This window comes from Perognathus longimembris, chromosome 11 (assembly GCF_023159225.1).
Source record: "Perognathus longimembris pacificus isolate PPM17 chromosome 11, ASM2315922v1, whole genome shotgun sequence".
Taxonomy (NCBI): Eukaryota; Metazoa; Chordata; class Mammalia; order Rodentia; family Heteromyidae; genus Perognathus; species Perognathus longimembris.
Genome location: NC_063171.1, coordinates 1,207,134 through 1,234,623, shown reverse-complemented (window position 1 = coordinate 1,234,623; position 27,490 = coordinate 1,207,134). Strand labels below are relative to the sequence as shown.

Sequence of the window (27,490 nt, the reverse complement as noted above, 5' to 3'; positions counted from 1 at the left end):
AAAAAAGAGAGCATCATGATTTCTCCAACATTCATTCACAGCCAGTGGAAGTTGGCTTTTTTGGGTGCAGATTCTGGGGCTTGAACTCAAGGCCTGGACTCTGTCCCTGAGCTTTTTTGCTCAAGGCAAGTACTCTACCACTTGAACCACAGCTCCACTGCTGGGTTTTTGGTGCTTAATCAGATGTAAGAGTATCATGGAGTTCCTGCCTAGGCTGGCTTCAAACCTTGATCTTGAGATCACAGCCTCTTGAGTAGCTAGGATTACAGATGTGAGCCATCAGCACCTGGAACACAAACACTAGAGGTTTTCATAGCTCCTTCTGAGGCCAGGAATAACAGCTACTTCTTCAGCTGTCTAAGAACATGGGGACAGAGATAGTACAGTGTGCTTTTATCAACTCTCAGTGACACACGCACGCAGAGCCACATGTGTAGACAAAATACACACCTGCAAACACACCTGAACACTTTTATGAAAACACAGGAAGACAGACATATGCCTCCAACATTCATGTACTCACTCACTCACACACACACACACACACACACACAGACAAGCCATATGCCTGCAAACACACCTGCACACTTTCATGAAAACACACGAAGACAGACACATGCCTACACACTCATGCACTCACACACACCAATACCCCCCCACATACTAAATGCTTTTACATATCCTTTTCTATCTATAAAAAGCTGCTATGAAGGCTGTGTCCTTAGGTTTTGAATGATTCCCAAAGCCATTAACTCAATTCTTGCTCGAAACCCCACAGAATATTAATAACTTTCATTAGCTACAGTGCCAAAAGGATCATATCGTCTCAATCTTATTTGGCAAACATTCTCTCTTTTCTGAAAAGAAAAAAGAAATAGAAAAATGCATTCCAGTTTCTGGAAGCTAATTGTCCATTACCACTCGGATGTTTGATGTTTCCAGATGGAGCAGAGGTCCTCAGAATGGACAGCGCTGCCCAGGGACAAATGTCAGTATGGTGAACGCTTTGTGAAAGGACTGAACGATCCTGGAGCTTGTTTCTGGGCTGCTTATGACCAGTATTAAGAAAATCAATTTAAAGTAACACCATCCCATCCACATCCCAACCTGGACAATATACTGCTGGCAGATAGGACCTTCATATTTTGACTGTTCAGGTAGCTGGTATACGGACAGTAAGCCCATCTGTATTTTTCCAGTCGTGTGTGTGTGTGTGTGTGTGTGTGTGTGTGTGTGTGTGTGTTTGTGTGTGTGTGTTGCTCCTAGGGCTCAAAAGCAGGGCCTGGGCCTGGTCACTGTCCCTTAAGCTCTTTTGCTCAAGGCCAGTGTTCTGCCATTTGAGCCACAGCTCCATTTCTGGAGATCCTCAGATCTCAGCTCCTGAGGAGCTAGGATTACAGGAATGGCATACACCTGGCTCCAGCTTACTTTTAATTTTCTTTTTTTTCTCTTCTTTTTGCTTCTAAGAGTAACTCAAAGACAAAATGTGAATGGTGGTAGTCCTTGCAGTTCCCATCTCATTTCTCATTGGATATTTTAAAAAGCACATTATTCACCTGGCTAATGGGAAGAAAGAAGGAAGGAAGAAAGGAAGGAAGGAAGGAAGGAAGGAAGGAAGGAAGGAAGGAAGGAAGGGAGGGAGGGAGGGAGGGAGGGAGGGAGGGAGGGAGGGAGGAAGGAAGGAAGGAAGGAAGGAAGGAAGGAAGGAAGGAAGGAAGAAAGGCAAGCTTTGTTGTATAGGGAACTTACATCTCACTCAAGCATTCTGAGTAGCTTTGACACAGCACCCTGGTACCCCAAGCTTCTGGATATCTCCCATTTGAGCAGGTCAAATAAAGGGGGGGGGGGTTGAAACCACTTGTTTGATATACAGATTTTCAGTTCTGCAGAGCCAAAGTCAGACATATTTGGAAGTCACATAAACCTTTATGTTTAAGTAGGCTGTGGATTAATCTAAAGTGATGCATTTATTTAAAAATCTGCCTACTACTTCTCCTCATTGATTAAATGCCCTTAAGAAAGTAAGTCTGATGAAATGAAAGCCATTAAGATGCCCCACACCTCCTCCTCTGCTTTTGATTGTTGACATATTCCCCAGAGCAGGAGATTGGATGGTTGATAAGCTAACACTGAGTTATAAGCACTTTGTGGAATATGACTAGCCAAAAGACCTACTGTTTCGGCTTGCAAAGCAACCTTGTACCTTAACAGCACACACACACACACACACACACACACACACACACACACACACAAACACACACACACAGTAGACATGAGGCAGAATTAGTTCATCTTCTGTGTTCACAATACAATGAATGGATACTGCTTATGTACATTTTCATGGTAGAGATCAATGCACAGCCAGGAAGCAAGTCTGGTTCCTGGCTTCCAGGCCATTGATCATGAGAATAGAAGGGTCTGCCAAGGAATTTGCCAGTGTTGTCAGGATGCCAACAAACATCCAAGGATTTTGCTGTTGCTTGTGGTTTGTTCCCTGGGCCTTTAGTCCTAAAAGGTTCTGTAGGAATGTGGTGGTGGCGGTGGTCATGGGTTATGAAGAGCTTAAGTGGAAACTTCTTTTTCTTTTTCCTTTCTTATTTCTTTCCTTTTGGAATTAGAGGTATAATCAACATTTGAGTAATAGTGGAAAGTATGTAAATAGAGTTCAAGCTGTTTCTTTCCTTATCTTTAAGAAAAAAAAGATCACTTCAATTTGCTGAATCAACATTTTCTTCCATTAGAAAAATGTGGCTAATAATGTTTATTTTGTATTGCCTGATGGTAAGGAGGGTGTAGAATAATGTAGAAGAAACTTCCCAACACTATGCAGAGATCTGGCTGATTATTGGCTGCCAGGAGCCGCAGGTGCTGCTCCTTCCGGAGGGGACTGCCCCTCTCCTTGCATGTACACTGCCTGGCCGTAGGCAGGACCTCTTAGCATTCCCTAGGCAGACTATTCCAGGCCTAAACAGAAGCATCTAGAAGTTATGGAACACAGATCAGACCCCAGCATAAATGGATCAGTGGATATTTAAGCAGATTAGACATCAACCGTCCTGTTTCAATTAGTAACGAAGTACAGCACTTTAGGCTCACACCTGTAATCCTAGCTTCTCAGAAAGCTGAGATCTGAGGATCTCCCTTCAAAGGCAGCCTGAGCAGATAAATGTGAGAGAATCTTATCTCCAATTGACCACCAAGACCTGGAAGTATAAGCTAAGTGGTAGGCTGTCAGCTGTAAGGGAAAAAGTAGAGCAAGTATATGAAGGGTGGTGTTCAAGCCCCAGTACAGGCACAAAAACAAACAAAAACACAAATAAATCAATTGAAAAGAAACCAAAAGTAATTTTGGGAATTATTTAAACATCAACTCAGAGACAATACTTGAAGAATATTCAAATTTTTTTGTTACTCTTCATAAGCAACCAAAAATAATCTCTCTGTATGTATATGCATGCACATGCACACACTCATGTGTGTGTACCAGTACTAGACTTGAACTCAAGACCTAGTTTCTTACTCAATTTCTTCACTCATGGCTGGCACTGAAGTGTTTAGGTGCCATTGGACCCAGGTATCCAGTACTGTCTTTTTACTCATGATAAGAGTCTCTTGATTTTGTCTGCACAGGCCAATTTTGAAACTTCATCTTCAGATCTCAGCTTCAGCAGGAGTTAGGATTATTGAAGTGTTCCACTGGTCTCCAGTTTAACCAGAAATTCTTCATTTTTTTTCTTAATGCTAAATCTGTCTTTGTAAACGTCAACTCTCCTTCAAGGCTTTCTCTGAAGCTGTGGTCTCTGGGCACAATCATTGTTTCCTATCAATATTATTTTGATGCCACTATTTATCCCAATACTTCTGTGTTTTGGACCAGGACACATTTTGAGCTGAGAAGACTGATGCTCATCTTTGACAGAGATCCATCTCAAAGGGCTGTCCCTGAGCCCATTTTTGGAGAGGCTACCTTTGCACATTGGAGTCCACAGACTTGGTGGAAGGTTAACTCATGCTCACTCTCCGAGTTCGTGGAGATATCCTACAGCTCAGGTCTGAATTTCTGGCACTCACTGTGAGCCTTAGCTGTAGAGAAAAAGTCTTAAAGGATGCTAAAGAATGCTGCACCTTTCAGAAGGGATCCTAGAAGAGGATACGCTCTTAAGCAGAGTGTAGAAGCACTAGTGGATATTTTCATTGTTAGGAACATTCCACTGAGGTTGGAAAGCTGCTCAGTGGAATTTGGACAATCCCACCAGGCTTGCAAAACCCATGAGTAGTGTTGAAACTCTGGTTCAGTTACTTTTTGCCTATTTGGACAAAGCAGCTTCTCTTTCAGAACTGTTTTTCTAAGTTAGTACTGCCTAGAGAAAACTGCAGGCTAAATACTCCATGTATACAGTACATTTGATAAAAATTCTCTCTCTCTCTCTCTCTTTCTCTCTCTCTTTCTGGTGGTACTATAGCTAGAACTCAGGGTCTGGGTGTTGCCCCTTACCTTTTTTATTCAACATTACCGTTCTACCACTTGAGCCACAGATCTACTTCTAGCATTTTTGCTGGTTAATTAGAATGGACCTTCCTTCCTGGGCTGACTTTGACTGAAATCCTTAGATCTCAGCTTCCCGAAGTGCTAAGATTATAGACATGTACTACTGGTGTTTGATTGGCTGGTTTTCTAAGTTATCACTTAGAACCTAGAAATTAAAAAAAAAATTTTATTGTTAAACTGATGTACAGAGAGGTTACAGTTTCGTACATAAGGCATTGGATGCATTTCTTTTTTGTTTTTGTTTTTGTTTTTTTTTTTTTTTTGCCAGTTCTGGGCCTTGACTCAGGGCCCGAGCACTGTCCCTGGTTTCTTTTTGCTCAAGGCTAGCACTCTGCCACTTGAGACACAGCGCCACTTCTGGCCATTTTCTATATATATGTGGTGCTGGAGAATTGAACCCAGGGCTTCATGTATATGAGGCAAGCACTCTTGCCACTAGGCCATATTCCCAGCCCCTGGATACATTTCTTGTACTGTTTCTTACCTCCTACCTCATTCCCCCCTCTCCCCTCCCACTTTCCTGTTCCCCCCATGAATTGTTCAGTTGATTTACATGAAACAGTTTGTAAGTATTGCTTTTGTAGTTGTTTGTCTTTTTATCATGTCTCTCAATTTTGGTATTCCCTTTCAGTTTCCTATTTCTAATACCAGTATACACAGTTTCCAATGTACTCAGATAAGATACAGAGATAGTGCAGGTAAAACCACAGGAAGGGGATACAAGAGGATCATCAACAATAGAAGCTATGATTTCTCATCACATGATGAAAGTAATTACAACAGTGCTATAACAGTCGTTTCCATAATATGGAGTTCATTTCACTTAGCATCATCTTATGTGTTCATAAGGGTATAGCTATTGGGCTCTTGTGATTCTCTGCTGTGACTAGCCTAAACCTGTGTTAATTATTCCCTATGAGGGAGACCTTAGAGTCCATGTTTCTTTGGGTCTGGCTCACTTCACTTAGTATAATTTTTCCAAGTCTTTCCATTTCCTAACAAATGGGGCAATATCGTTCTTTCTGATAGAGGCATAAAATTACATTGTGTATGTGTACCACATTTTCCTGATCCATTCGTCTACTGAGGGGCATCTGGGTTGGTTGGTTCCATATTTTAGCTATGGCAAATTGTGCTGCAATGAACATTGTTGTGCTGTTGGCTTTAGTGTGTTCTTGTTTGTGGTCTTTTGGGTAGATGCCCAAAAGTGGGGCTGCTGGGTCATAGGGTAGCTTTATTTTTAGTCTTCTGAGGTATCTCCATACCACTTTCCAGAGTGGCTGAACCAGTTTAAATTCCCACCAACAATGAAGTAGGGTTCTCTTTTGGCCACATCCCCTCCAACATTTGTTATTGTTAGTTTTCTTGATATAGGACATTTTTACTGGGGTGAGATGGAATCTCAATGTTGTTTTATTTGCATTTCTTTTATGGCCAGTGATGTAGAGCATTTTTTCATATGTCTCTTGGCCATTCTCATTTCCTCATCAGAGAAGTCTCTTTGTAAGTCTTTAGCCCACTTGTTGAGGGGGCTATTGGTTCTTTGCGGTTTTGTTTTGAAGGAATTTAATTTTTTTAGTTCTGCATATATTTTAGATATGAGGTCTTTGTCCATTGTATGGCTGGTAAAGATCTTTTCCCAATCTGTGGGCTTTCTTTTTATCTTGCAAGCTATGTCCTTTGCCCTGCAGAAGCTCTGCAGTTCGATGCAGTCCCATTTGTCCATCCTTTCTTTGATTTGTAGCATTTCTGGGTCTTTGTTAAGGAAGTTCCATCCTGCGCCAAGGAGTCCTTGGCTCCTACTCCTTCCTTTAGTGTTTTCAGAGTATCTTTTTTAATTTCTAGGTCTTTGATCCATTTGGAATTGATTTTAGTGCAGGGTGATATATAAGGATCTAGTTTTAGTTTGTGGCAAAACTGGTTCAACACCAGTTTTGCCAGCACCATTTGTTAAAGAGGCTATCTTTCTTCCAGATTATTTTTTTAGCTCCTTTATCAAAGATTAAGTAGGCATAGTTCTGTGGGTTCATTTCTGGGTCTTCAATTCTAGAACCTAGAAATTTCTTTTACTCCAACTGCCTCTTTATGTTTCCTTTACAATATACATCTTTGTTTTGTCATAATTGGCTAAGGTTAATTTTAAGTAAATCTATGGTAGTTTGGTTCACTTGGCATGGTTCTCATTCCTCTTTTCTCTTTTTAACCCCAGGCAGAAAAAAATGTTGAACTGCTTTCTCATAATAGTGATGAGGTAGAAATTGAGTTGTTTTTCAATGTCAGCAGAAGCCAAAGATAGAATTACAACTAAATATGCATAGTTGGGGGTGTTCTTTCATTTATAACACATGCTTCATTGTAAACACTCTTCTGAATGCTGTATCATCCTCTAGTGCCTCTCTTCTGTTTATCCCTTGGCCCAGCCTCCATCATTTGAAATACTGAGATCTTCTTCTGTCGGGCCATCTTGTCCAGATGGAATCAAAGATACCTGCTTTCACTTCAGCTTTCCTCAAAGTAACCAAATCTCCTGTTAGCGAATTCCAAAGCTTAGAGAATGGTCCGCAAAGAGAAAAGAATCTATTTTGCCTTACATTATCCAAAACAGAGCTTGTACCAACTGAAAGATTAAAATAAAGTTAGAACACTGATTCAACAGATAGCTCTTACTCTGTGCCTCGCATTGTGCTGGGGACTAGAAAGGCATACAATGACGAATTTTACAGGGTCTTTACACTCAGTGTGCTTACATTTATGTAAGGAAAGGCATACAGTAAACAAGATAGCTAGATATCTATTTGGACTTATGGTATGGCCAGCAAAAGTTGCTACCACAGTGTGATAGAATAAGGACAAGTAGCTGACAAAAGTGCACTCCAGAGAGATGCTGCCCAAGGAGGAAGCAATTCTGTCAATCTGGGACATCAGCATCCATTTCTAGATCAGTAATTCTGACTATCTGTCTGTCTGTCTACCTATTTATTTTTGTGTCAATACTGGGACATGAACTCAAGGCCTGGACACTGTCCCTGAGCTTGTCTGTTCAAGACTAGCACCATTTTGAGCCACAGCTCAACTTCCAGTTATGGGGGTAATTAATTGGAGATAAGAATCTCATGGACTTTCCTAGCTGGGCTGCCTTCCAACTATGATCCACAGATTTCATCCTCTTGAGTAGCTAAGATTATAGGAACCACCAGCACCCTGCTCAGAAATTTATTTTCTCTTGGTTCTGGAGAAATCGTGATATGAGCATGGGAGCAGGCCTGGATTCTAGAGAGGACTCTGCTTGGCTGCCTGCTTCTCTGTGTTTACACAATGTCCTTTCTACATGCATATATATTTCTACACAAATTTCTTTTTGTAAAGGCAGCAGTGGCTAGGGCCAACCAGAGTGATCCTCCTATTTGAAATCATGGCATTTTGAGGCACAAGGGAGCATGGATTTGAACACAGAGAATATTTAATGATAAAACTCAGCTCTAAGAAAAAGAAGAGAATATCATTTTTGATTTTTGTGTGAGTATAATTAGGACAACATTCTCATATCCTTTGGGTGCCTTGTCAATGTGCTCTGTCTTCTATGACCACAAGAGGACATATTGAGGGTCTTTTTACATTTTTGATAAACTGGGCCAGGTGGATGTGTTTCTGCCCCTTCTCAGGCTTCTGAGACTTTTGGACTCCACTGGAGATCTTCCCACCCCACCCTTCACCTCACCATGGCCCAGGCTGGGCTGAGGGCTCAATGTTCTCTTTTGGCTTGTTTGCTCATGGATGGTACCGTAGCACTTGCTTGAGCCATGCCTCCGGTCTGGCTCTTTGCTGGTTAATAGGAGAAAGAGTCTCAGGGACATTTTTATCCAGACTGGCTTTGAATCTCCACGTTCCAGGTCTCAATCTACTGAGTAGGTAGTCAGGAGTCACTGGTACCTAGAAAGGGATTCTTCTTAGGGAAGGTGTTTTTGTTTTTTTTTTTGCCAGTCCTGGGGCTTGAACTCAGGGCCTGAGCACTGTCCCTGGCTTCTTCCCGCTCAAGGCTAGCACTCTACCACTTGAGCCACAGCGCCACTTTTGGCTTTTCCTGTGTATGTGGTGCTTAGGAATCAAACCCAGGGCTTCATGTATATGAGGCAAGCACTCTACCGCTAGGCCATATTCCCAGTCCCCACAGTGAAATTTTATATCTACTATCTCAATTAAGTGGTATATCTAGCAATTATGAAAAGGTACCAAACCTTTTGTAATTGAGTATATGTTTTGCAGAAACCGCAAAGCTAAATCATTAGAAAACAATACCTAGTTTAAAAAATTCTGTTCAAGGGCGCCACATCCACTGAGGCGGCAGGAGAGAGGAGTCGGTTGGGCCTCCGGCCGGCTTCCAACCACCATGGCCTTTACTCTGTACTCATTGCTGCAGGCCACCCGCTCTGCGTCAACGCCATTGCGGTGCTGCACGAGGAGCGCTTTCTTAAGAACATTGGCTGGGGAACAGACCAAGGAATTGGTGGATTTGGAGAAGAGCCAAGAATTAAATCTCAGCTAATGAACCTTATTCGATCTGTAAGAACCGTGATGAGAGTGCCATTGATAATAGTAAACTCAATTATTATTGTGTTGCTTTTATTATTTGGCTGAACATCAGTGGGAGAAAGGAAGACTCAGAAGACAAGATGCCAACAGAAGTTATTGCATCAGTCATTGCTGAACATTTCTTAGCAGGCTGATCTTGCACTTCACAAAACAAAAAAACAAAAACTACAGAGTTGACAATAAAACCAGAGTTTCTATTTATCTGATTTTTTTTTAATGTTACACTTGTTTCGTTACAAAAAGATCAGAAACAGTAGTGCTGCAGGATTGGAATACATTTGACTGCTGACTGTTAATAGTTCATGCTGCAGTAAAGATTGTTAAAAGGGTACAAGACTGTCACTTCCTCTATCAATGCTCAAGGATAAAGTGTTTTCCAAAGTTTTTAAATTCCCTGTGGCTTCGTTATGATGTGAGAGTGACTATCCCACTAAATAAAATTTAAAGGATTTAAAATAAGTAATTATTACATATAAATGATAAGTAGGTAATTTGGACCATCTTATACCATACTCTTTGGTTATTTAAGATGTATATTGTCTCTGCTATGAAGAATTAAAATGTATTGATACTGTAAGGGGCAATGCTCTCTGACTTCAGGGAGAATTCCATTTTCTAAGTCAATCATGTGTTTTTTTGTTGTTGTTGTTAGTTCTTTATATGTATTTATTTTAAATTGGCCCAAATGATGAGATCATAATGAAACTCTGAAGCAAAGTCTGTGCCCTTTTTATAGTGATAACTTATTTTATAAAATCAGCATAAATAGCCTATATGAACAATCCTAAAGTAGTCACAAACTATACGTGCTAGAAGACTGTTTTGGACATTTGCCACCTAAAAAAAGATCATTTCCAATTATTGGTGCAATAGTATACATTAAAGGGTGTGAGTCTCAATTCTTATTCTGTTCTTTCTAGCATTTGTGCTAGATTTTTTTTAAATTTTTTCTTTTGATTTTTATGTTTTAGACTACCCTGTGATGTTGTTTGCTCATCCTATAATTAAGTTTTATGTAGAAAGATTAAAAGAATGTAAATGGTTTTCATGAAAATGATCAGCTATAATATTTTAAAGGAGTAGAATGGCATCTTTGTTTATAGGAGAACTTTTGTAAATAAAGTTGAAATTTATGAGTCAAAAAAAAAATTCTGTTCAAGGGCTGGGAATATGGCCTAGTGGCAAGAGCGCTTGCCTCATATACATGAAGCCCTGGGTTCGATTCCCCAGCACTACATATATAGAAAATGGCCAGAAGTGGTGCTGTGGCTCAAATGTAGAGTGCTAGCCTTGAGCAAAGAGAAACCAAGGACAGTGCTCAGGCCCTGAGTCCAATCCCCAGGACTGGCAAAAAAAAAAAAATTCTGTTCAAATAAATGCTCATAATTTTGTGGCATGAATGAAATAAATTTATTGAAGAGCATGTTCACTTGGCTCAGCGGAAGCTAAAAGTATAGACATTGGTTTGCGTTCTTTCACTCAACATATTTTTATTGAGTCTTTGCTTTTGGCTTCACTTATTATGTCCAGTTTTGAAACTCTAACTAAAGAAAATTGAAGCATGTTCTGAGTTTAACCAATTAGTTTTCTGTGCTTCTCATTGTAGAATCTTCTAGAAGCAGCTTAGCTGGAGGTGTGTAGCAGTTATAAGTCTCAGAAGAACTGGGTAGTCACATGACTCAGTTGGTTCATGGAAGATGAAGCTTCCAATAATTAGTGAACCACTGCAGAATAAAAGTGGCATGAGGATAAATGCTCAGTTATGAATATCTGGGGAAGGAATGGGAAGGAGAAACGAAGCTCAGCAGATAATACAGTTTCTGTGGGATTATTGGGCAAAGGAGAGTGTGTTTCAGTGGGACTGAAAGGTGGCAACAGGAGTCAGAGGCAAGCTGAATGGCTTTTTGTCCCTCCCCACCCCCAACTAAAGTAGTACTGCACTCTACCTTGCACTTATACTAGTCAGGTATAATATTTTCTTAACTCTTTTTTTTTGCCAGTCCTGGGCCTTGGACTCAGGGCCTGAGCACTGTCCCTGGATTCTTCCCGCTCAAGGCTAGCACTCTGCCACTTGAGCCACAGCACCGCTTCTGGCCGTTTTCTGTATATGTGGTGCTGGGGAATCGAACCTAGGGCCTCGTGTATCCGAGGCAGGCACTCTTGCCACTAGGCTATATCCCCAGCCCTTTCTTAACTCTTTATTTCCATATCTGCTACATTCAATGTCTTATTCTGAGAGCCATAGAAATGGATAAGCATTTGTTGAGTGAATGACTTGATCAGTCTGGAAAGCTTTTATTTGAAGAAGTTCTTTGAGGACTGACAGTAATGATACTCTATTCATCAGAGTGAAAATGAGTCATGAAAGTGTAGTTGATGGAGATGGTATCAAGATAGAGTTCTAATATATTTGGATGAGATGTGAGAAAATACATAGAACTGAACTTAGCATTTGAAATAAGATGGCCACTGTGGTCACATTCACCAAATGTGCCCAAATCTTCCTTTTTCACTCACCCGTGTTGATGGCTGTGGTGCCACAAAGGTAGATGGCTCAGTCCCTGTGGAGATAGAATTCACCTTGCTTTCCAAAGTCCCTTGATGTATTGCTCTGCCAGGGAAGTGTGTGGGAGGAACTTCTCCCAGATTTCAGTTGAGTCACAGAAATTTGGCCCAAGGACTATTCAAGACCAATAGTACTTGAAGTGAAAATAACTCAGCAACCACAAAAATTGCTTCTGTAATGACTCAAACTAAGAACAGGGACACCAATAATCATTGTGGCCTTGAAGTGAATATCTTGAGACAAAGTTTGAGAATATAATATGTGTACAATAAAATTCATAAATGCAAAATTCATTTTCTTAAAGTAGTGATATTCAGCAAGAGGGTTGATTAAACTGTAATTCACCTACTTGATAGATTACCTAAAAGGCATTAAATATTGTATTTTAAATAATTTTCAAAACTATGGGAAAATACTTAGGACATAATGAGTTACAAAGCAATTACAAGTATGTAAATATTAAAAGTATAAATTGTAAAATTGTGCAAAAGCAATGTACAGAACAAAGACAAAAATGTTCATGTTGGTATTTTGATGTGTAGCATGTGGTGTGTGTAGTGGTGTGTGTGTGTGTGTGTGTGTGTGTGCGCATGTGTGTATTAGGACCAATATTTGTTTTATACTTACTGTTTTCCTATATTTCCTGTGATTTTTAAAAAAACATTCAGTTAAGAAAAATTTGAAGACATAGCATAGAAACAGAAAATTTTAATAAGAACATTTAAAATAAACAGGGAAATCTAAAGAAAATATTTTAAAGAAACAAAATTTTAGACATCACACACATCACAAAGATGAAACAGATGCTAATTCTGTTCCATATTTGCCTCAGGAATATATCAGAAAGCCAACATTATAGGCAAATAATTTGTTCTCATCTTTATCTCTTTTTTCTTTGTAGAAATGATCCCTGGTTCTTAGCACATGCTTGTTTGGAATAAACATTGCCTTGCTGCATGACTAAGTTGTGGGCCATGGAATTAATGCAGGAGTTGTAGTGTAACACTGTGGAAGACTCCTAGAAGGAAAGGGAGCTCTAGTTAGTCTCCATTCCTCTTGGCAATATTGGAACACAGTTCTCCTTGGGGCACTCACTGTGTTGGGTCACCAGGTGGAAGCTATTTGTTTAGGATGGTGAAACTCTAATGTAGAAGGATTGTGGTTTCTCATGTTTTCAGAGTTGACATGTGCAAACCATATATAATTTTTCCTGACAATTAAACTATAATGTATCTAAGCCACTGGCCTTTCAGATTTCCTATCAATGAAGCCCAAGTTAATCCATTTAACATACTTTGTGTTATTCTTAAGCATATTTTGAGTTTTTACCAAACATATTTAATCTAAACAATATATGTATTGTGTACTACAATTATAACTGATATCATACTGTACACAAACTTTTGTACCTAGCTTTTTTAAAAACATAAGTTGTTTCTGATATTTATGCATGTTGATATATAATTTATTAATTTTTGACTGTTGTATTTCATAATTCATGCCCATTCCTAGTGATGATTGAATGTTTTTACTTACATATTACTTCAAAAATTCACAGACACATCTTTAAATATTTTATTATCTTTAGTTGTACAAAGAGAATTCAATTCAACATAACAATTTATTAGTATAATTTGTCTTGATCAATGCCACTCCTTTCATCATTTTCCCTCATCTCTCCCAACGTCACTCATCCCAAGTTATATGGTCCCAAGCATCTTCTACATGTAATGTGTTGTCAAATGTGTGCTATTTCTAGCACATGGGTGGCTGCTGGTAGAGTGGTTGGGTTATACGTTAGACATATTTTTAACTTTGCTAAGCCTGTTAGAAAGGTTATTTAAGGAAAAAACCCTCTTCCTATCTGTTATATAAGAAGCTTTATTTTCTCATCCTAAACACTTGGTATTATTGAACTTTTTAATTTTTGCTTATCTACTGAATAAGAATGGTATTATATTGTCACTCTCAACTTCTTCATTTTTCACAATGAGAAGACATTTTATAATTAGGAAAGATAAATATTAAAACTTCTCTCAGCATGCATCTCAGGATATATATTACATTGCTTCAAAGAATCTAGACATGTCTTAGCACTCAGTGGAGAAATCTTTCTCATCTGGTTCCTTTTCCAAGCTCTCAGAGAATCGAATCTGTTATTCTAGAAATTCTGTGGGTAATACATCTTTTTTTTCTGCTTCAACACATTATCTGTGAGAGCTCCAAGATTATGGTGCTAAAGCTAGCTGGATTGGTGATCTGTGTCTGTTTTCTGGTGCCTTGCCACAAAACATTCTTGTGCTGTTGTTCCTATAAGAAAGTTATGTGGATGAGTTAATGAGTTTTCCTTGCTAACATTGTAGAAGGGGAGAGTGTGGATTTGCTTGATGTCCTCTCCTCTCTACAATGTCTTCATGATTCTCTCCTCTTCTTCATCCAAGGACACCCCTTCCCCATCTGCCTCCCTCCTCTTCTCTCCACTGTGAACCCTGTATTGAATCAGATTTCTACAGGTCATATGCTGAGCCCGGTAAGAAGTACATCATGGTCAATTGCTGTCTTGACTGCTTTATAAAGGGAATTTACTTTTTAATAGGGAACTCTGGAATTCAGAAAAACCTTCCAAGAGACCAAATATCTCCAGGTACAGTTATGTGTGCCTTGAAAAATGAAATAAGGTAAGGCTCAAACGATACTGTTGTATTTGCTAGTATGAGCTAGGTACATACTGCTGGATTAGGAAACTGAGACTAGAGGATAGCAATCTGAAGACCTCCCAGACAGGCAAGCCCATGAGACTCCAACTAACCAGAAAAAGTCCTGCAAGCAAAGCTGTGACTCATGTGCCAGCCTTGAGTGTGAAAGCTAACAATCAGTGCCCAGGCCCTGAGTTCAAGCCCCAATACTGGCACAAAAAGAAAGAGAAAGAGATTTAAAAGAAAGAAAGGAAAGAAGAAAGAAAAAGGAAGGGAGGAAGGAAGGGAGAGAGGGAGAGAGGGAATGAAGGAGGAAGTAGCTGTAACCAGATCGTACAAAGTGGCTAAGTCTGGAAGATGAAGGCTGATCTTACCTCCCCCAGGGTCACACAGAGACTCTGTGGATGAAAGTCAACATGGAATATAAGCTTCCATTTCATAGCAGTCCACAGGTGTACTGGTGGGCAGAAGTAAATCAAGTCTCTTTCATGTTAAGAGTACCTGATATAAAGGGCACAGCTTACTGTAGAAATCTGAAGGAATATTCCAGACAGCTAAACCTCCACTTGTAGTAGGAAACTATTTAGGAGGCAGAAAAGGTAGAACACACTTAGGTATTTCAAATATTTCCCAGAAAGAAATAGCTAATACTTATCCTGCTGTTAAGGGGAACTACTAAAGCCACTACTATTTGTCTGCTGATGTTTCCTGTTATAACCCTATTTTAAAAGGTTGTAGCCTGACAATAAAATCCCCTCTGGGTGAAAACTTGGCATGTCAGAATTCTCCCTTTGAATAATGCCAGCCCCCCTCCCCTTGCCCTTCATTTTTTCTCCCTTACAATTTGTTTATTATTAGCCCAAGTCTTTGAAAGTCATAAGACAACAAAGTTCTTATTAATGGGATTGATTCTTTCTCTGCATGCTTGCATTCTGTACTGCATGAAGGATTTTTAAAAAACACGAGAATCAAACCTATTTGTCTACTTAATATAAAAAATTCCCATTTTAGAGAAAAGTCTTCATGCTGCCTGCCAAAAGTTATAATACCAAAGCCTTATAATGTCTACTAAAGCAAAGAGTGTTTGTAGTTTTTCTGATAACAGATGAAGTTGTAAGATGCCAGTTGGCTAAAGTATAACCCCATAGATGGAATTAGCACAAACACAGACAGCAGTTTTATTTCTTGAGTTATGTGAGTTCTGTGAAAATAGAAATATTGTAAAACAGGCAGTGAACATCAAAGAAATTAATATATGTAATACCAAGCAAGAAATTGTGTGCATTAAAGTTCAGAGGAGACACTCGGACAGAAAGGGATATTCAATTCCATGGGCAATGATACATGGCTTATAGAGCTTGAAATAGCACCGGAAGCAGAAAGTCTCCTTTTCCTGTTAGCTTCTGCTCTTACATGACTTTTGTTGTTGTTGCTATCAGTTTTTAGTTTTAAGTTTTTTCTTTTGTTTTTATGGGATAGAGTCTCATTATGTAGCCCAAGTGAAATTTGCACTTTTTATTCTCTTGCTTCAGCCTCCCAAGTGCTGGAATGATTGGCCTAAATTTCCCGTTCTGTCTCCCAGGGGCCTTTTCTCAAAGCCCTGAGTGGGATTGTAATGACTAAAGGCACATCTTCTGGATATGAATAAATTACTTCTGTGGATGCCAAATGGAGACAAAGCTATTTGGTCTACCCTTCCTCTACTGTATTTGCAGTAAGTATGTGTGCCTATCTACCAAGTAGTTACTTTCTTAGAATTGATAAGGATAAATTATATGTAACCAATTTTTACCTTATTTACTAGGCTCAGAAACTGTGGAATAAGATGTGACTCTCTGTACTATGTTAGTAAGAATAATAGTGCAGGAAGATGTGAAAGTGACAGTGTTGAAGAGGACATGAGAACAATGGTGATTGCCAGGGGTCAGAGAGCTTCCTGGGAGGGAGAAGGGAGTGGTCCAGCAACAGGAGGGGCAACACAAGGGACTCCTGTGGTGATGGCAGTGATCACTATCTTGATATATCAGCAGTGACACCATACTATGCAGTTTGGGAAGTAATTCTCATTAGGAGGAAAGATTTCTCTCCATTACTTACAACTTTCTGTGAACTTATAATTACATGAACACAAACAGTTTAATTAAAAACCTATTAAGTGTACTTGAGAGTTATAATATATTATATGTTAATTTAATATTAGACTTCATATTATATATGATTAATATATAATATTAAACAAGATCTATAACAATGTGGAATTGAATAGAATCAGTGATCAGTAAACTGGCCCATAGCTAAGACTGGACTACTACCTGATTGTGTGAATAACATTTCATTAGGATACTGCTATTCACATTCATTTGTCTATTTCCTATGGGTCCTTTTGGCCTACAATGGCGAAAGTGGGTCTATATTTGCCTTACCAACCAGATGACTCACAGAACCTAAAATATTTACTCTATTGCTCTTTACCTAAAATGTCCTTGCTAGTGTCTAATATATAGATAAGAACACTGTCCCATTTTTGTTGTTGTTGTTTAATTTCCTATTGTTTTGAAAAAAAGCATTAAATAGTTGTACAAAGTATTTTTATGGAGGTTTCAATTCCATAAATCAGGTTATGAGTACAATGCATCTTGATCAATGCCATCCCTTGTCAGTTATTTTATTTCATTCTTTGTACATTACCTAGTGCATTGTAGATAAGAAATAATGATGTGCTGAATCATTGAAGCAACATATTAATCATTGTATATGGAGAGAATGAATGAGCCTACAAATATGCTGGAGTCCTACTGATCCATTTCACAAAGCCAGTGGCTTGCTCTTATAGACTGATAAAGGGATCTCATGTCAGCCCATTGGATCCATAGAAGACCAATGAAATGAGGGAAGTAATGAAGGCCTGTCAGTAACGGTGTGGAAATCCTAAGGTGATTTTGGATCACCATTATGTAGACCTCTTGCTTTCTCTTAGAAGAGTAATATACCGTGGTAGTTAGTCTCCGAGGTATGCTTACACGTAAGTCAGTAAAATAGATGAGCTTGGCTAGAAGATGTACATGTGTTTATGGGAAAGGCGTCATGCAGTCTCAATAAACTAATGTGTCACTTGATGTGAGAGAATAGAGGGAAAGGCAGAAAAGGAAAAATTTGGCAGGTAAAGAGAGACTGGAGTCCAGTGAAAACAATGCCCCCTTCTCTTCCTGAAGAGCCTGGAGGACAGAAATATCGGCCTAGGTGGAAGCAATGCCCCAGTGACCCTCGAACAGATCTGCATAGGAGCTGGGCACTGCTCCCCCTGTCGTGAGGTGAACAAGGACCCTACTAGATGCCAAAACAGTGGAGACTTGCTCAAAGGTATGTAAAGGAGAGAGAGACATCATGAGCCCTGTAATGGGTTACCAATTTCTGGGCCCAGCTTCTCTCATTCATCAAGAAGTCTGTACCCTCCTACTCTTCCCCTTCCTCCTCCCCCTCCCCTTCCCCTCCCCCTTCCCCCTCCCTCTCCCCCCCCCCCTCCTCCTCCTCCTCCTCCCTTTCTCCTCCCTTTCTCCTCCTTTCCCAGGAAGCCAGTAGGAAAGACCTCATAAGTCATAAACTGGCCTTCCTAGCTGGGAAACCTAGTTGAGCTTATATCAACTTGTCTTAGACAAGAGGCCTGCCTCAACTTCCCTGGCACTTTATTCTCACTTTCAAATAAACTTTACCTCTACTTCCATTTTTTCCAGTCTCATTCTTTGGTGGAGAACAAAAGGACCCACCACACTTAAATAGTATCAAAATTATTAAAAACAAGAGTAAAAAAAAAAACCTTACAGGTCAACTATAGTTTTAAAATGTATATTTACCAGTGGAAGTTTCCATTGAAATGGATTCAAGCAAATGTTCTAGGTGACAATGTTTCCTGATAATATGAACAATCAATTTCAAAATTATTAGCTAAATTTTGCCTTTCTTCAAGGCTGGGAGTTTTTTTTTTTAATCATATTATAGTCTCAGTATTGATTTCTAGAGAATGTGGCTGGTCTTGTAAAAATGAGAGGAAGAAAAAATACAAGTAGTGGAGTCAGATGAAACTGGATTTGAATCGCTGGACCTAGAATAACTCAGTTTTCCCACTATAGTTCATCTGTAATGGAGGTGATGATTCTGATCTCATAAGGTTGTTCTAAGGATTATATAAAGATTGAGAGCAGTTGAGACATGGTCTAAATGCACAGATGTTCATCAGGCATCAGTGTCCTTATGTTGAATCAAACAGCAAAGGTAATGCCAAGCAAGAGGAAGTGGTAGGTAACTGCAGAAAGGCAGTTCTTTAGCAGCAGCATCTTGTGACTGCTTCTGGGGGATGTTTGGCCATTATTATTAGAACCATGATACGGACACATTGTTCTTGAAGCACTGATATGTGAAGTGATAGGCACTCACACTCTTTCAGAAAGATCATTTTGTTCATGGAATATCACATAGCTGCCTAAAGAGAACAGTCAAATCAAACCCTCTCTTTGGTGACTACAGAGAAGTTTCCAAGAAACTCTTGGTTTGCAGGTACTGGCCAGTGACACAAAGATGGTTGTCCTGGCTGGAATGCATTTATCTATAGGATGTGGCCCTCACCATATGACATGCTTCAATATTTGGCATGAAGCTTCAAACCACAAGCCAACAGTTGACACTTTTGTTTATATATATATATATATATATATACACACACACACATATGTACACACACATACACACAAATATATGGTTTAATTTTTATTTGTGCTGGTACTAGGACTTGAACTCAGGGTCTTGATGCTCTTGTTGACAGCTAGTGCTCTACGACATGAGCCATACCTCTAGTCTAGCATTTTGCTGATTATTTTGGAGATGGAGACTGGCTGAGACTGCCTTTGAAACATGATCTTTTGTAGCTCAGCCTCTTTCCTGAGTAGCTAGGATAAAGGTCATACACCATCATCCAGCTTACCATATATGTTAAAATTATATCTAATTATCTCTATCTATCTAAATAATTTTATTGTAAAGAAACTTTTTCTTGCCAGTCCTGGGACTTGAACTCAGGGCTTGAACATTGTCCCTGGCTTCTTTTTTGCTCAAGGTTAGCACTCTACCACTTGAGCCACCACCTCACATCTGGCTTTTTCTATATATGTGGTGCTGAGCAATCGAACCCAGGGCTTCTTGCATGCTGGGCAAGCACTCCAGTGTTAAACCACATTCCCAGCCCCCAAAGAGACTTTCTTGTATCTGGAGTACTTTTCTGTGATCCAGGGACAACATTAAGAGGCAGGCAGTGTTTTATACTTTCCAATGCTCTGTAGACTTTGATCTTGAGTGAGTTCCAGCAGCAACCCTGCTGTTGCAGTTAGTTTTAGACTGCCTGTCAGCACCTGTGAGCATTTCACAAATTCAGCATGATGCAAAATTATGATGAAGCACGTTTATTATGCAGAACAATTTATTATTAAACTACAACACCTAGCAGGAGATAATGTGACAAGAAAAAAACGTAGACAGAAGGTACTTTGTCTATCTAGGGATATTAGCTTACCCAAAGCAGAGAGAAATAGAAAACAAAGTTTCAGGCTACACATTGTGTCAGTGCTGGATAAACACCTAAGTTAACAATCAGACTTCACTCCATGAACAATCTCCAATAACTGCTTCCAGGAAAGGCCAATAGGGTACATACTAGCTTTGTGACTTCGAAAATATTTTAAAATTATTAAATTCTATCAGTGTTTTTCCCACATTTTCTTCTGTTCTACTAGTCACATTTGCAATTTCTAAGACTAAAGCCATGTGATTTGATAAACAACTCAGCATAGAACACTTGTTTTTCTTTTCCCACAACATAGCCATTAGTTTTACTCTGAATTATTTTTATTCACTTTACAAATGTTGAATATTATAGGAAGAAATAGAAATAAGGAATGCTGTACTTCCAGCTGGTTTGTTAATTGGACACTGTTTATTCAACAGCAACATTAAGACTATAAAAACTTCATCACAACTCTTCCCCTAAAAGCCTTAGCAAATAATAGAGCGTATATAAAACTTAAGGTCTGAATGTTTCTTGTTTATGAGTAACATAGTATTAGCATATTAAAATCATTACTAACCAGGGCTGGGGTGTGCATTAAGAAGCCTGTCAATGTGCTAATGGTAGTAGTCTAGGAAACTCCACATCTGGTCCAGGATTAATTATTCACATAAAATATTATAATTTCCCCAAATCTCCTATGAGGAGAGGCTGCTAGAGTGATTAACAGCTCTAAATGATATACAAATGAATAAATAGGAATCCTACCTAGTGGAGTGAGAGATATGCTCTTGATTCATATTAAAACGAGACAAAAGAGACCCCATAGGTATAACATTTATTTATGGAGGTTCTTTAGACCGTTACCAAGAAATGTCTGGCACAAACTCCAAAAGCCTTCCAGAAGCTTCATTATAGATCTAGATAGGCATAGAAATAGGCAAACTAGAGTGAAGCTGGCTCTAGTAGGCACTGAAGTATACAAGCTAGCTTCAGTATTATGATGCTGTATTCTAGGTCTTTCTGTCCTATTTTTCTCATTAATTGGAGTTCAGCTCAGAGATGATTCCCAGAGGCAGTTTAATTTTCTTCTAGGGAGTAAACTGAGGCAAATTCAGTTTTGAAGGGCTAGCAGCAAAGGGGAAGTGAAAGCATTTAAAAGGCAAGTTATTGTTTACAATTAAAAGTAGGAGATTTGGGTTCAAAGTGACAGTGCAATTGGGGCTGGCAGGAAGATTTAAACAAGCTTTTCTATTTTAATGGCCACAAATGGGAGCAAGAGTTCATCTATTTATTGACTGTATCCTAAGTAGCTCCCTCCCCTCCACTGTCCATCACAAAAGCCAGTCCTTTTCTTCAATTCATAGGCAACCTCCACATTGTAAAGAATTGCCCAGCTGTCTGCAATTCTTCAGTATTTTGGACAAGAAGGAAACAGACTTTCCAAATAAACTAACCATCAGTTAAAAAAATTCATCTCATTTCATTGTTCTACCTTTCCTTCATTTTCAAAAGGCACTTTTTTGGGGGTGGGACTGGGGGTAACCAGATCTCCACGTTTGGTATTTTGGAGGTTAAGGCCATCATAAGTACTAAAGAAGCCAAGACCATTTTCCAAAGTCTTTCAGAGTCATTATAACTAGAGACAAAATTATAGTGATGTTAGTGGTAATTGAAGCCAATCAGCTGATTATCAGATGATCAGTTGTTTGGAACTACAAATCTAATGAATATCTATTTGATGAGAAGACTTGCCTTTTAGTAAACAAAGATAAAACCTAGCCACACGGCTGGCCAAATTTATGTGCCCACAAATCTGTGGAAATACAGTTTATGAAGGTGAGAAAGCTTAGCACTGTGGGCTCTTCTGAGAGAGTAAGATTAGCATCACATCCTCTTCTCCACTCCAAGTTTATGGTACATAGATAAAGGACTTAAATGCTGCTCCATCTAAAGAAGATCTTCGCAGAACCTGAAGTTGTATTCTTAGAGTGTTCCCATTTTCTTTCTTTTTGTGATGAGGACTGATCCCAGCACGTTCTGAATGTTAGGCAAGTACTCTACTACTGAGCTATGTCCTCACCCCTAGTGTTCCCATTTTTATCTCACTTAAGTGTTCTCTTTCATTAGATGAATACACAGCATCTGTTATTAGCATTCTAATTTTCCAAAAACTTACATTAAGCTTGTTCAAGATCATCTTGCCTCTAAGAAAATTCATCTTAAATGGGTTATTATTCTTGGCTTCCCATGAGTTGTGTTTTAACTTTAATTTTGTGGTCAACCTGTTGGAATTTAACTGAATTCAAAAGAACCATGGTATTGAATTCTCCCAAGGCTTTGACTAGTAGATAGGTTGGGTTAAACCATACCAGCAACTAGAAAAAAAGAAGGTTCATTTGGCCTCATTGTCTCTGTAACAGAACATCACTGATCTTTCAATATTTTATGGTGTTGTACTGCTACTCAAGACATTGACATTATTCTCATGTGTTCTTTGATATGAGAAATAAGAATCTCAGGTGATTTAATACTTCTCCTTTAAGTTTTCTTTTTGGCTAGGTTTCTGCTACATTTATTTTTTAATTAAATTTTATTGACAAGGTGATGTACAGAGGGGGTACAGTTACATAATAAGGTAGTGAGTACATTTCTTGTCTTATTTGTTATACCCTCCCTCCTTTTTCTTTCCCTTCCCTAGTTCAGATAAGCATATATACAATATCCAGTGTACCAAATTCATATACAGTGACCACAGGGGGTATACCAAAGGAAATTCACCTAGTACATTAAACATAGCAACAACAATAAAATCCTCCTATTTCCATCTCTTGGAGTCCATTTTGCTTAGCCTCATCTTATATAATCATATGTTGCTCCTTTAAGTTTTAAGGCTTGCCAAGAAACAGATCTAGTTACTACATGTAATTTCTCCATCTCTGAACTACATTAGAACAAAAAGTAGCAAAAACTATAGCTTCTGTTTCACTCTTTACTCTGTAATTCTATATACAGGGCTTCTTATGATAGGTAAAAATCCTCTGGAGTTTACATCTTCTATCACACAAAACTGCTGCTTCAAAAATCTTTGTTTGTATTTTTATCCAGAAGTGCTGAAGCTTTAAAAGATACAAGTCTCACAACTCTGTGTGGCTGGAAATCATTTGCTATTGATGGCAAAGATTGTATCACTGAAATGACTTAGGAAGAAAAATCAATAAGACTCACAAATTGTGGGGGCCTTTTAGAGGCTCATCTCTTTTACTTCACAGAAGTAGCCCTCATTCCAGATTATTCTTTTGAAATAAAAGAAGAAAAAAAGAGACAACCCAAATTATAGTTCATTTTGCCTTATGCCTTATTGTTAGCTCAAGTTCCTTCCTTTCTCAGTGCAATGTCAAGTCTCCAAGGGAATACTCACATATACAGATAATCTGGGTGTGTTTGTATTATCATTCCAATGTTTATGCTTTCAACTGAGGGTAAAACCCATTTGGTTATGGTTATGGGTACATAAGCCTAACCAGAATCATCTTACTCTAAGACATCCCAAAGACAATATATGGGAAATTACATTTAGGTTAATAATATCCCAGTTTCAAAATTGATGGACCAAGGAGTGGTTTGTCCTGTGAAATGTCCTCCTGAATGGAGGATTGACTTGCATGCACATATGCACACACTCATGCACATGTACACATATGCATACACACAAACATACATTCACACATGCACACACACATGCATGCACACAGACATATGAGATCCTGTCCCTCACATTCATAGTTGGAAGTTCACATATTTGTTGTTCCTGTAAATTTAATTCTTATACATTGTAAACTAGGCTAAGTATAAAACAAATTCTTGAATCGGGTTCTTTTGTCTTTATTTTTTGGTGGTGCTGGGCTTTTGGACTCAGGGTCCCTTACTTGCTAAGCAGGTACTCTACCACTTGAACCACAACTTCAGTCATTTTTTGCTTTAGTTATTTTTCAGATAGAGTATTTACTGTATTTTTGCCTCCATCAGCCTTGTCTGCAATCCTTCAGCTCTCCACCTCCTGAGTGGCTAAGATTATAGAATTGAGTCATACATATAGCTTAAACATTGATGTGGGGTTTCACCTTTTTTTTCTGTTTTGCCCAGACTGGCCTCAAACTGTGATCCTCTTGATTGAACTACACTTCTTGAATAGTTGGGTATGAACAATGACTCACTGCCTGGAACAGGATAATGAAGTGAGATTGTCTGTCTGACAGAATCCAATGGGAGTGAATACCCACCAGAACACTAAATAAAGCAGTTACATAGAGCAGATTTCCCTCAGTCCCTCAACAGGAAAGCACAAAAGAATGGCCTACCATTGCAGTTGGTTTGGATTAATCCTTGCTTCTTAGAGAGGAAGTAAACCAATGTTCCACACAAAGGTTGGCCTATGTCTGCTCATAGAGTGAGCTAGGACAATAATTCTAGTGGTGGGTTGTGTGCCCTAGAGGAATAAGAGATGACTTGAAAGGAACAGGAATAGCCCTATATGAGTTGGGTTTATGGTCAAAATATTAATCCTTCATCAAGGTCCTTAGCCTATCTGTTACCATAAACGTGAATCCTGGTGATTCTACCACTTTCTATTCTTTCTTTCTTTCTTTCTTTCTTTCTTTCTTTCTTTCTTTCTTTCTTTCTTTCTTTCTTTCCTTCCTTCCTTCCTTCCTTCCTTCCCTTCCTTCCTTCCTTCCTTCCTTCCTTCCTTCCTTCCTTCCTTCCTTCCTTCCTTCCTTCCTTCGTTCTACGACATAAAAGCTATGAATTTTAACTACATTACTGATTGTTAATTTAGGAGAGTTTCAGTTCTAATTTTCACTCCAGAGACTTAATGCATAGCAGTAGCATGATAAAAGGCAGAAAAGGAATTGTGGTGTGGTAGAACACTTGAGATGCTGAGGCAGGAGGATTGTTGAGTTTCAGGCTAGTCTGGGCTACATAGTGAGACCTTGCTTCAAAAGCAGAACAAATCGGGCTGAGGATATGGCCTAGTGGCAAGAGTGCCTGCCTCGGATACACGAGGCCCTAGGTTCGATTCCCCAGCACTACATATACAGAAAACGGCCAGAAGCGGTGCTGTGGCTCAAGCGGCAGAGTGCTAGCCTTGAGCGGGAAGAAGCCAGGGACAGTGCTCAGGCCCTGAGTCCAAGGCCCAGGACTGGCAAAAAAAAAAAAAAAAAACAGAACAAATTAACACAAACAGCACAAAAGGAAGAATGCACACTATTGGGCATTTGCTTCTATTGAACCAGTCAGCACAGTAGAAGTCAGCTCATGGAAGCTCCCGTTAGCCTTGATTTTCTTAAATGTGATTTTCTAATGATTATATTAACAACAGAGAGCAAAATCCAACAGTCAAATAGTATTGTTTTAATAGTTGCTGTATCCTAAAAACAGAGCCATTAAAGCCCTGCAACCTCTTCTGTTATGCTGCATGTTTATTTAATGTGAATTAGCTAGAACACAATTCATAAATAGAGGATGATGTCAGTATAATGCTGAAGTCATGTTGATTTCTACAGGATTTTTCCTTGGCACAGCAATGTTTTAAAGTAATTAGAAGCATGTTTCCTTGCAATTAAAGAGAAACACATGGTCATATATGAAGATCTCAAGAGAGAAGTTACTATTACTATCAATGTGGTTTTCTTTAGTACTAGTAATAGTTGGTTTTGTGGCTTTAAGAAAGTCTACAAATTTCAGCATGCTCAACTATCTGAGGAAGCAAGAGTGCAGCTAAAGAAGCTAAAATGACATTTCTTCCAGCCAAGTGACAAGGGCTCATGCTTATAATCCTAGCTGCTCAGGAGGCTGAGATGTAAGGGTCCTAGTTCAAAGTCAACCTAAGTAGGAAAGTTTGTGAGAGATTTGTATCCCCAATTAACCACCAGGAGCTCTGGCTCAAATAGTAAAGTGCCAGCCTTGAGAAAAAAGCTACAGGACAGCACTCAGGTACTGAGTTCAAGCACTAGAACCAGATATCCCCACTCCCAGACCCCCAAAGGAAGCAGTAATGACATTTCTTCCTGCCAGGCACCAGTGGCTCATGCCATGCCTATAATTCTAACTACTCAGGAAGCTGAGACCTGTAGAACTGAACCAAAGCCAACTCAAGCAGATAAGTGCTGGGGCTTCATCTGCAATTAATCAGTAACAAGCAAGACCAGAGGTATTGCTTAAGTGGTAGAGCGCCAGCCATGAACATGAAAGACTTGAATACAGGAACTAGTACTGGAAAATACATTCCTTCCTATGTGACATGATCTGGCTGTCAGTTTTGATGAAAACATTATCCATTGGAAGCAAATGCCAACAAGGAGTTAGGTCACTCAGGAAAGGAAATAAAGATATCAGGGATTTTTGTTAATTGTTTTTTGTTTTTGCTAGTGCTGGGTCTTGGGACTCAGGGCCTGAGCACTGTCCCTGGCTTCTTTTTGCTCAAGGCTAGTACTCTACCACTTCAGCCACAGTGCCACTTCTGGCTTTTTCTATTTATGTGGTACTGAGAAATCGAATCCAAGGCTTCATGCATGCTATGCAAGCACTCTACCACTAAGCCATATTCCCAGCCCGAGAAATCAGTTATAAGATGGAAAATTATGGGCAGATAATCATGCTGGATAATAATGCCATGGTTGAGTTAATTGTGCATGTATATTTCTGATAATTGTTATTTATCTTTTGAAGTACTGGAGGTTAAACTCAGGGTCTCTCACATGTTACAAAAGCATTCTACCACTGACCTACATCCTCAGCTATTTTGCATTTTATTTTGTCACAGAAGTATACTAAATTGCCTGGGCTGATCTCCAGCCTGAAGTACTCTTGCCTTAGCCTCTTATGACAAACTCCATTCTTTTTATCACAATTCTCAACACAATTTTAATTTTTCCTCAAAACCTTAGTATTTTTAGCATGCAATTTTATAGAGTGCAATATTTGGGGTTTGTATTTTATAGCAGAAATATTTGTACCATATCTTGAATAGTTCACATCATGTGGCCAGCAACTGCTGTTCTTTCCAGTGGGAGCTGACTCAGAGGCTGGCTTGTGACCTTGTGAAAGGGGTGGCCTGAGCTTAGTTTAATCATTGTTTGGGCCATGTCACTTGAGTGGCTTGAACTCCAGACATTGAGAATTACTTGATGACAGAAGGAAATGAACCTGAAGATGATTGTGGAACCCAGCCAGTCTTCTCTCTCTTTCTCTCCCTCCCTCTTAAAAACACATTGCATAATATATACATCATATGTTATATAATGAACATATAATTTATGTGATATATCATGTGTCACATACAATATACATGTGTTATATATGTCTACCATATGTATGCAGTTATGTATGATACACACACGTGTGTGTGTGTGTTTGTGTTGATATGTTTTTCTGACAAGATGGGAATGCTTACTCCAACATGTGCTTCACTTGTGATGTGATGGCCACCCTACTGGCTGAACTAATGGTTCATGGACTTGAACCTCTAGAATCAT

General features: G+C 39.1%; 1 pseudogene across 1 annotated transcript; it reads left to right on the top strand.

The window, feature by feature from the left end:
• Positions 1–8,898: 8,898 nt before the first annotated feature.
• Positions 8,899–10,283, top strand: LOC125359404 (annotated as a pseudogene). The gene has a single exon (XR_007212548.1). The product of XR_007212548.1 is annotated as an immediate early response 3-interacting protein 1-like (transcript).
• Positions 10,284–27,490: the final 17,207 nt, after the last annotated feature.